Source organism: Erpetoichthys calabaricus, chromosome 6 (genome assembly GCF_900747795.2).
Source record: "Erpetoichthys calabaricus chromosome 6, fErpCal1.3, whole genome shotgun sequence".
Classification (NCBI taxonomy): Eukaryota; Metazoa; Chordata; class Cladistia; order Polypteriformes; family Polypteridae; genus Erpetoichthys; species Erpetoichthys calabaricus.
This window is the reverse complement of record NC_041399.2, coordinates 63,901,388-63,913,101: the sequence shown is the minus strand read 5'-3', so window position 1 is coordinate 63,913,101 and position 11,714 is coordinate 63,901,388. Positions and strand designations below refer to the sequence as shown.

General features: G+C 40.0%; 1 protein-coding gene across 1 annotated transcript in view; it reads right to left on the bottom strand.

Annotated features, from left to right (window-relative positions):
- LOC114653363 (carbohydrate sulfotransferase 9-like) overlaps positions 1-11,405 on the bottom strand; it is a 154,849-nt gene extending 143,444 nt beyond the window's left edge. The window contains exon 1 of the mRNA XM_028803633.2: positions 11,191-11,405. The gene's annotated coding sequence lies outside the window, so the exon portion shown is untranslated. The remainder of the gene's footprint in view (positions 1-11,190) is intronic.
- Between the last annotated feature and the right edge of the window lie 309 nt (positions 11,406-11,714).

The following is an 11,714-nucleotide window of genomic DNA, read 5'->3' as shown; positions in this document are numbered from 1 at the left end:
TCTATGGGATGATTTGAAGCAGGCTGTCCATGCTCAGCAGCCATCAAATTTAACCGAACTGGAGAGATTTTGTATGGAAGAATGGTCAAAAATACCTGCTGTTATATTGCAAAAGGAGGCTCAACTAAGTACTGATGTAATATCTCTGTTGGAGTGCCTATATTTATGCACCTGCCTAATTTTATTATGATGCATATTATCTGTTAATCCAATAAACTTCATGTCACTGCTGAAATACTACTGTTTCCATAAGGCATGTCATATATTACAAGGAAGTTGCTACTTTGAAAGCTCAGCCAATGATAAACAAAAATCCAAAGAATTAAGAGAAGTTCCCAAACTTTTTCATATGACTGTATAAAACACCATATAACACCATATTTCAAACAGTACAAAACCAGTTTAAATATAAAAAAAAAAATTCTGTTTAAAAAACTATCAAACCAAAAGCTAATGTAATTTCCAGGATGACATCAAGAAGCTCACTTACACTAGCAGGCAAATCACCTACAGCTTTATGGCATTGTAGTTTAAAGCTCCATCTCCAAATGTACTTTTATTTATTATTGGAAGAATTGCAAAATCAGCACCTTGAGAACAGCATGAACACACTAATATACAAATTAAGACGTTCTGCTATAGGGTCAGCACATAAAGCTGAAAACTACAAACAGAAAGATTTGAGCTACTAGAGAATTAAGAATTAGAGCAGTTAGTTTTGCTAGAAATGGTTATAAATACATGCAGATTTTTTTCTGTAGGCTGCATAATAAATAAACACCTTAATTTCCTATATTTAGCTAGAAAACAAAAGGTTCTGAATGTTTAGTAATCTGTATGAAAAAATCTAGACTGATGTCACTAAATAACTTGTGTGCTGATACAGAAGATCTAAAATCAGCATTTCAGAATGAACCGTTCTTGATGTTGTTTGTTTCATTTCCTCCAATTAGTAGAACTTCTGTTTTTCACTGTTCTGCGGACAATCAGTTATTTATCATATATATCTTTACACAATGGAAGAAAATTCAATTGACCTAAAGGAAATAAGCAGCTAGGCATCATCTGCATATATACCTGTAAGTGAACAGAATATTTTCTACCTATATGTACCAGTGGTAGCATGAAAATTGAAAATAGTCCTGAGGGACACCATACCTAAATGTAGATCATAATGACTTTGCATTATTACAGTTTTCGATTCATATTGAAATCAATCTGAGGTATAAAACTAAATCACAGAAGCACAGGACCTAAAAGTGCAAAATAATTTTAAACCAAGGAAACAGAATAACAATTTAAATTTGGTAAGGTTACAGTGAGTTTGTATTTCAGACCCATTAAACTTTGCAGGCATGAGTAACACAATGACAACTGACCAGGATCCTATATACTTTATCTTAGTCTTTACATATGACAGACCAGCAACTTTCTTCCTGAATTAGTGGCTTTTATCGTGACACACATGGATGAAGTACTTTAAAAACAGTTAAGAAAACCTGTGTATGTGATCAGGAAAAACAGGAGGACACATTGACTGCTGAAAATGAAAAAACTCAAAATGCAGGAGAACGTCAAGAATGTACAAAAGCCCTGCTGCCCAAAAGAAACATTGCACAGCTTTTATAGCATTTTACTCGCACTGCTGAAAAGAGTAGTGCAAACGAGAATGCGAAAATAAGTTTTCAGATCAAATAGTCTCCACACACAAACTGCCAAATGAGTTTCAACACAGAACTAGATATGTTTATTGGACCTTACACTCAAAGTAGTCTGGAAAAGTGTCTACATCAAATTTCTAAGAATGAATAAAAATAGCAGCTTTATTAGTTTTGGAACACTGTTTTAAGATAATTTCTTAGGGTTTCTGAATCAGTCCTTACTGATGATTTTCTTTTTTCACTTGGAGTCTGTATCATTTATTTAGTAAGTGAATTTTGCTTTATTTTTTTGTGGATATTTCTTGTATGGAACATTTACTTTGCAATAACGTATATAAACAAATGTAAGGAATCATGCAGGAGGGAACCTCATGTTGTGGAGAAATAGGTTTAAAAGGAAAGAGTCCATGTTTGTGGGTCACTACTTTCTTAACCACTGTTAATATGTTGAATCTGTTAAGGAAGGTGAATTTTGGCAGTAATTTGACATTTGATCATAATCCATTTTTTTGAGCCAGTGTTGGCAGTTAACACAATGAAATGGCAATTAATTAAATAAGGAATCAGACTGAAGTTATACTGTAATACCAAATTTTAGTGCAGAGTATTTCTGGCTACTGCATTGTTTATTGGGCTGAAATGAATTTAAAAAGTCACTTGGGTAGATGCAACTTCTCCGTTTCAAACAGAAATGCCCCCTTTTCCACCCTGATTTTGAATATTACCTCCTGGATAACCAGTCACAGTAACATGACTGGGTAAAACCACTGTGGATTTTCATCATAACAAATTATGAATTTAATTGATTGAGCTTGCTCATTTGAACTAATAACACCAAAATGAATCAAGTGCAGCATATGCTTAATAAATCCTAATATGCCTTAGATATTTGAATTTGTCAGGTTTGAATTGACTTAATATGTGTATGAGGTGAGTGAGTGACTAAGTGAAAGTGCCCGGCCATAAATGATGGAGTGTGCCTATAAAAATGGATGATCATGCTGTGCAAGGTTGGTGGACTGTGGATTGCAGGGTTAGGTAAGTTGGTGCCTGTTCTGACTCATCCTGGCCCAAGAGTATTTGCTCTGCTAGAACTTGTACATTTCTTCACTACACCTAAAATGCAGAATATTGGAAACTATCAGGACTAATATTACAGCAGTAGAAAAAGCTATATTTGTTAGTTACCCAAAAGTCAGCTTATTCTCAGAAGACTGTTATCTAATATCACGCAGTTTAAACTGCTAGGACCTCAAGAAGGGTCAAGAGATTTGTTTCTTCTCATTTGGCAGTTTTTTTTTTGTTTTTTTTTTAAACCAAGGAACAGCCAATAGCTTGGATCAGACGCACCCTGATAGAGACAACAAAGGTTTAGCATTTTCTTTTCTGAAAAAAATAAAAGTTTTAATGGCTTGACAAGCATAAAAGGGATAAAGAACGCTGTGATTTTTTTTCTGAAGCAAAACACAGAAATATCTATATTTAAATCTCTTAAGTCAATTTAATAACATATTCAGTGTTTGAAAACATTAAATAAAGCATTTTCAATTACTATGAAAAGAAATGTGTTATTTTAACAAAACCTGCAAACAACATTGGAACTGTGGCGGTCGGCTGGGGGCTGTATCCAGCCGGGATGGCTGGAAGGATCGGGAGAGGGACTATGCCTCCCCGAGACCATGAGAGGACAGCCTCCCTGGTTTGTATGGGGGCCACGGGAACCAACCATGGAAGCTCAACCCTACTGGGGCACCTGGCCACCACACTTCCGGCAGCGCTTCCGGGTGTGGCGTAAGGATTACCAGGGACACCCGGAGTGCTTCCGGGTGATCATGCGGCACTTCTGCCACACCAGGAAGTGCCGCAGGAAGATTGTCAGAGGGCACCTGGAGCACGTCCGGGTGGATATAAAAGAGGCTGCCTTCCTCCAGTCATGAGCCAGAGTCGGGAGGAAGAGGACAAAACTCGGGAGAGAGGAGCAGAGGCGGTGAAAGGACTATTGAGAGGCCCGGACTTTAAGGAGAGGTGTTTGGTGCAGGGGGCACTGTGTTGTGTGCAGAACTGTAAATATTGTAAATTCGGTGATTAAAAAGTGTGTGTTTGGGACTTCCTGTGTCTGTCTGTGTTGGTCTCCACTACTGTGTAGTCAGATTTTAGATGTTACCAGATAACTAATATCTTATCCACATTACTAACCGAGAATGCTAAACCGGATGGACGCAGGGACATCCGGCCATGGGCCGTAGCCGCAAAAAGACGTACTGCGCAGGCGCCCCAAGAAATGAGGCGCCGCGAGAGGCGGCCACAACCACAGAAAAAAGGAGTGAGCACAGAAAAAAGGAGTCAAAGAAATGAGGCGCCGCGACCACAGAAAAAAAGGAGTCAGCACAGAAAAAAGGAGTCAAACGCAGGCGACGCACACAGCGCCACATGAAATCCATTGCACACGAAACTAGCACACAAAAAAAAGAAGCCGCTCGTGCCCACCTGCAAGCACCCACCCCCCCCCCTACAAGCACCGAACGGGACACACACAAAGAGGACGATTCAACAAGCCCCTGGCACACAAAAAAAAAGAACCCAAAACCACCACGCCCACCCTACAAGCAAGGGACGGGACACACACAAAGAGGAGGATTCAACAAGCCCCTGGCACACAAAAAGAAAGAAGACGCTCACGCCCCACCAATCCTCCCCCCCCTCCTCAGACGCCGGAAAACCACACAGCGCCGCACGAATCCCATTGCACACGAAACGGGACCCACACAAAGAGGAGGATTTAACAAGCTCCTAACGCACCAAAAAAAAGAAGCCATGACCGCCACGCCAAGCCCATTAGAGACCAGACATGGCACACGAAACGTTCACAACAACGACGAATCAGACCCACAAACACACTAACATCAATAAGAAGTGACACCCAAAGCCCCATTTCTAGAGGAACCGTCCATATTAAACATACGTCATCTCAACACCTTCACACTATGCAGCATACGTGGATCTCCTTACAATAAACCACTATTAACCATTCAACTGCAGAAAAGGCTCCATATTAACAGTGAGTGCGATCCTCCTTATTACTTATCCATATTTCGCACGCTGAGGGACAAACAAGTCATGAATACACGCTCACGGGTAAAAAACGATTCGGCTCGGATAACGGGACCAAACACACGAACCCGCATGAAACAACAAAATACACGGCGGCGCATACAACGCGCTTCTGAAACTCCGGGAGAAAGAATGTCTCGGCTCAAAAAACGAAAAGCTCAACTAACCCCGCTACAGAGACGTGCCCAAATGGACAGACACAATGAACGTAGACGCATACAGCGCGCGTCTCAAAGTGCTGCATCGAAACAGGCACGAGTTCAAACCGAAAGACCTCGCGTCTCAGACATACAAAAACGGGAGCGAAGAGACAGCATAAATGAACGCAGACGTCTACAACGCACATATGAACTGCCAGAAAACAAGCAAGCAAGGCTCCAAAAACAGAAAGCTCAACTGACCGACATACAAAAACGGACAAGGCTCGATACAAACAATGCACGATGTAGACTGAAACGGACTTTTCGCACAGCACAGGCGAATCGATTGCACCTCCAAAATAGTGCGTCCCAAATACTGAACATGCAACAACGCGCCTCTCAAACGCCACAAGCAAAACCTGCCCGTCGCGGACATCAACGCCAGACAACTGCTAAACGCTTGCGCCACTTGGCTGACAACGCGTTCAATAATGAGTGCACTATTGAGGAAAATTCATTGGGATTAATGAATGTCATTTGCAATCATTGTCATTCACTTAACTTCCCTGAAGAAACAACTGGCAATACAAATAATGAATTTACACGTTGTTGTCAAAAGGGTCAGATTAGACTGCCTCCTTTACATTCATATCCTAAATATCTACAGAAGCTTCTAACTAACGATGTGCCTGAAAGTAAAAACTTTATGAACTGCATTAGATCCTACAATAGTTCATTTGCTTTTGCATCTACCGGAGTACATATCAGGCCACCAAAAGGCAATGGCCCATACTGCTTTCGCATATGTGGACAAATATGACATCCGTCTTGCGAAACTGTTAATTATTGATGAATGTACAATGGCATCCAGTCACTTACTCAACACCATTGATAAACTTCTACAAACGTTGATAAATAATAATATTCCCTTTGGAGGAAAAGTACTTTTATTAGGAGGTGATTTTAGACAATGCTTGGCTATTGTTCCACATGCCATGCGCTCAGCTATTGTTCAGTCCACCTTAAAATACGCAGACAATTGGCATTGCTTTCAAACAATACAGTTAGTACAAAACATGCGATGTCCAGATCCAGAATATAACAATTGGCTATTACAACTGGGAAATGATACACTCACCAATACAGATGGACTTCACCCAAATATTATTACAATTCCCCAATCCTTTATCTGCGACAACTTAGTTACAGAGATATTTGGAACAGCAATCTCATTGGACCAAATACCCCTTTTAACACAACGCACTATATTATGTCCAAAAAATATTAATGTTGATCACATTAATAACCAGGTCATTTCATTACTTCCTGGAGAGGCACGGCTCTTTCTAAGCTCTGACAAAGTTGACTCTGATAACGACAATGAACATCTGAATTTCCTCTTAGAATATTTGAACACTATTAACCCGGCCGGATTACCACAACACAATCTTAGCCTTAAAAACGGAACAATAATCATCCTATTAAGAAACCTTAACACTAAACAGGGTTTATGCAATGGCACACGTTTAGTCGTCAACACCATGACACACAATGTTATTCAAGCGACAGTTCTTACAGGATCACATGCTAACAATACTGTTCTCATTCCTAGAATTGACCTTACGAGTTCTGACCTAGAATTACCTTTTACATTGAAACGCCGACAGTTCCCCATTAAACATGCATTTGCCATGACCATCAACAAATCACAAGGACAAACCATGGACAAGGTTGGCATCTACCTCTCTGAGCCCGTTTTTGGACATGGACAACTTTATGTTGCCTTCTCACGTGTTCGACGTTCATCTGACGTTAAAGTTAAAGTTATAAATGCTCCATGCCAAGGAAGACTCATTCAAGGACAGGACACCATCTTTACTACTAATGTTGTGTACAAACAAATATTCCAATAAACCATTACTCTGTGCCAAACACTGTATTTTTTGCTTTCTATATGCATCATCCACACCTCCACACTATTCTATATCTCATTCATACATCTCACTCTTTGTCATGCCCCAACGCCAGGGGTTGGCGAGCGAAGCGAGCAGGGGGTGGAGCCCCCTAGTCATCATCATAAATCATCTGCCATTACAAGACCTCATTTTACTTCTGTGTACACAATATTGTACTGTATACATGATCAATCTCTGCCAGTTGCACAATGGACACAGAAAAGCTCACTGCGTGCCTAAACAACTTATGAGCATACATGTTCACCTTTTCACAAATCTGAGATGAGTTCATTCCTCAGGTACAAGCAGAAAGTGTTGGCTGAAGTGCCTGAAGTCCTTTCTCCCTTTACCCTTATTGGCTCAAGTGTCCTCTTCTCTTGTTAGGACCCAATTGATTATTTCCAGCCACACATGCACACTTTTCATTATAAAAAAAGATAAAAAGCAACAATAAGCAGTGTTCCTTCTTAAAGCTACATAGGCTACTGTTTTCTGTCTCTATTGTCTAGGATAATCATAGCTATTAATTCCATAAAAAATGCATGATGTTTGTGTGCTGTTTGTGTTGGTCCCTATTGCATTAACGTGGTAGCTGCAATGTCTGCACACAAGCCACTCATATGCTCTTTATTTATAGCATTATTTGTTCTCTCGGTGGCGCAGTGGTAGCGCTGCTGCCTCGCACTTAGGAAACCCGGGTTTGCTTCCCGGGTCCACCCTGTGTGGAGTTTGCATGTTTTTTTTTGTTCTTTATTTCGCCTTATACAATTTCTTGCATTTGGAATTTGTTAGTTTTCGCATACCCTTTGGGGTGAGAGTGCAGGGTCAGCCATTGTACAGCACCCCTGGAGCAATTACAGGTTAAGGGTCTTGCTCAAGGGCCCAGCAGAGTAGGATCTCTTTTGGCAGTGACGGGGATTCAAACCGGCAACCTTCTGGATACCAGCACAGATCCTTAGCCTCAGAGCCACCACCATGTTCTCCCCGTATCTGCATGGGTTTCCTCCAGGTACTCCGGTTTCCTCCCACAGTCCAAAGACAGGCAGGTTAGGTGCATTGGTGATTCTAAATTGTCCCTAGTGTGTACTTGGTGTGTGTGTGCGTGCCCTGCGTTGGGCTGGCGCCCTGCCCGGAGTTCGTTTCCTGCCTTGCACCCTGTGTTGGCTGGGATTGGTTCCAGCAGACCCCTGTGACCCTGTAGTTAGGATATAGTGAGTTGGATAAAGTATGGATGGATGTTCTCTCTGGCTTGTTACATTTATTGGGCATTTCATACTTTCAAACAGATTTATAAAAAATAACTTTTTCATAACTCATAGAATTTTCTGCCTATCAATTCAAATGCATTGCAACCAAGCAAGACATTGTAAAAGTGCAGACGTCAGCAACAGTGTGTCCCTGTGTTTGTGTGTGTTCGCTAGCTCAGAAAGGAAAAGAAGCAGACTGATTTTGTCAGTACCATTCAAGCTCAGCCAGGTCAGGGCTATTGAGAGAGCTGGAAAAATTTTATTCTGTTTATGTCTGCCCACATAGTTGTGCTAAACCTATCCTGAGATTGGTCAATGGGATTTTCAGTTGCTGAAAACTGATGCCACATTGCCTATATCAACAGCAACTGCTGAAATCTATGAATACTGTATAAGAATGATTCTCCAGTTTTCTAATTCTGTCCATAGAAAAATATATCACTATCAACAAAGATGAAATCATTGCAAGATTTCAAAACGTGGGGTCCAAAAGGAAGTCACTGCTATAAATCCCATATGCTGACAACACCTAGAAAGCAAATGGGCATTCTTTTTTGTTAATGATCAAAATCATTTTGATAAAAATCTAAATTCATGCAGAATATATCTGCAAGTGATCAACTTGCACTTTTGCTTTTTAGAGCTAATAATATTAAAGACAAACCATACTTTCTGACAGGCGTCAGTTTTAGAAGGGCAAGAACAGCTACATATGGGCACAAGTCTCATATCTCATAACAAAAGAAACCTTTAAAGTGGATTACTGCACTATACAGTTGTTTCACCACGCATCCAGCTTTTCTCTTTTACGGATGGCGCAGGGTGCTGCCACTCTATAACTCGATAGCACTGAGGAAGATGCCATTGAATTATTTTAATTCTAAGGAACCCTCAACTGGAGTCAAACAACTGAGGAAATGTGTCACGCTTTGTGTGTGCTTAAGAAAGACTTGATAAAGGTGTTTCTTCAAGTTCAGGAATAAAGTGTGTTGAAAGTTATTTTTCTGGCTGTTATTTGTGCATCTCTGAATCTAAAATGCCACAGCACAAAAGCTTGTTACATTTTACTACAGGGGCTGGATCATAAAAATGTTACTTGCTGAAAATTTAATGATGATCTATGATACCAGTTGATTAGAACTCAACAGTCAATTTGCAGAAGTAAATAAACCTTTGCTCTGCTGTGCTGTAATGTGAACTCTTATTGTTTATTGTGATTTGATATTTCATGTAATCAAATGTGAACTCTTAAGTCTTTTTAAAATGTGTTATATTAGCAAAATAAAGCATGTGGACAGTATGGTTGGTGGTATATTGTCAGATAATTTTAACAATTATCATGGACAAATGGTTTATGCGAAGAGTTTGAATATGGCACTGTCTGTGAAATTAAACCCAACTGTTCCGTGAAGTTAAAAACACAGAAATAAAAGTGGTCACTGACTTCTGTCCAGGATTATAAAATAACAAATTCAGTCCCATAAACAGCCCCTTCTCTTCTTTTGAGCCACTGCCCACCAAAGGGTCTCTGCACATTACTGTTGCCCTTACTCCCTGGATCTCAGAGGCAGACTCCCTCAAGTGCAAATTTCTCTTGCTACTTGTCTCCTGTGTAAACTGCGTCACAGAATAGTACCACTTAAGGCTGTTTCTCTTCTCCCATCTTGCTGTTAAATTATATGTAAAATTCAAACATTTGTAACATGAATATCTATCCCAGCAAAAAAAAAAAAAAAAAAGAGGGAGAGTCGTATGTTTCTGACAAAATAAAAGTCCTGAAGCACAAGATTTAGATCGGAGCCCCGTCTTAACCCTCCTTTGCTTTACAACATAGAAATAATCTTTAACCTTTTTTTGTTGTTGTTCTCTGGAGATACACTGTGATGCAGCCCTACATTAACTACGCTGGGGAAAAATTATGAATTCCATCCATACTGTGGTATCAGGTCCTGATCCGTTAAGCTACAACAAAACGTTTCATCTAAAATTTGGCAGTTGTGTTCAAAAAGTTTCAGTTAGAACCAAATGCAGAGCGGATTTCAAATTGAAAAGCTCATTAACATAAGATGGCAAGTAAGATTTCCAGCAAAGCAGTGGTTCTCAAGTCCCAGAGACCCCCTTCAGCGCTGCAGGTTTTCCTTCCAACCAATGTCTTCTTGTAATTAGTCTTCTATATTAATTAAGCAAGGTATTACTTCCTAGTTTCTCTTTTTTGTATCAATTTAGAAATTGAAAAAGTGTTAATGCATTTACTGAACGAAGCAGACATTTAGTTGCAATCAAATCCTTTTCAGCTTTTTGGTGTTATTTTCATTACAAAGTTTTTGGTTATTTACACCATTATTAGCTAACAAGCACACAAGTGGGGAACACTGAAATAACTTATGGTCACTTGCCCTGGTGACTGCTATGCTTGTCTTTAACTGCCAGTATTCAGATATAATAGAGAAAAGTCCTCAAAAAAAATGTTAATGAAAAAAAAAAAAAGCTACGGCTAAAATTGTAAACATTTCTTAATTTCATATAAATGCAACTGTAACACCAGCACATTTTTGAATGCAAAATAAATAAATAAAACATCAGCTAATTAAACAGATCAATTAAAAGCAAAAATGGCTTGCTCAAGGTGAAACTGGGTGGAACAAAAACCTCCAGCTACCAAGGGGCCCCTGGACTGAACAAAATGTGTTTTACGTATATTTTATATACACTTCAGTACACAGTGTAAATGATTCAGTATAGTGGATGTGTGTTAATATAGAAATCATATTTCGCAGTACATATATTAAGTCAAAAACGTATCCTCATTGAAAAGTTCAAAGACAGTAAGAAATGAAAAATGCCCGCCAGATAACCAAACGGAACATCCATCCCTTCTCCTGACCTGCTTATCAGGCAGGGATGCGAGGCTGCTGGAGCCTATCCCGTTAAGTACCGTACCGGGCCCAAGGCAGTAACGATCACTGGCCAGAGCACTAATCCATCTTAGCATGAATACCCTACAACTCTAGGACCACTCTACCAAAGCCAATGCCTCGCATTTCTTGAAGCTAAAAAAGCACCGTTTAGTACTCACAGACCGGGTCATTCATCCGTCTGACAGCGGTGCCCTCATTAAGACAATGCAGCTTTGAAAATTTAGTTACACTGCTATTAAAGTTTTATAAGAGTTAACGTCGTTCACTTCGTCCTATGTCCTCTAACCATGTGAGTGTCAGCGCGCCCACAAACCCGCCCACTCCGTGCGGCTGCTGCTTCAAAGGATCCGCGGCAGATGATTGAGCTACTGAGGCCACCGAATTGTGGCAAACCCAAGTACGCTTGAATATCTAAACACGCACACGTTGTGGTACGAGAAGACGTCTAACGCCACGTCTCTAACTAGCACCCCTTGTAGAAGTGCGTGGTATGGCCTTCCCAGCGTGAAGGGAAATTATTCATTTAACAGCCAGGTTTGCAGCGGAGTCACCATAAAAGACTGCTAATTTTGACGTTCATGTAGTGTTCGCTTTTTAGTTGATTATAATTAGGATTTAAACAATTACAGTGTAAATAATATTGGGGTGTATGACGGTTCTATATATGTTGAACTAGTCATTT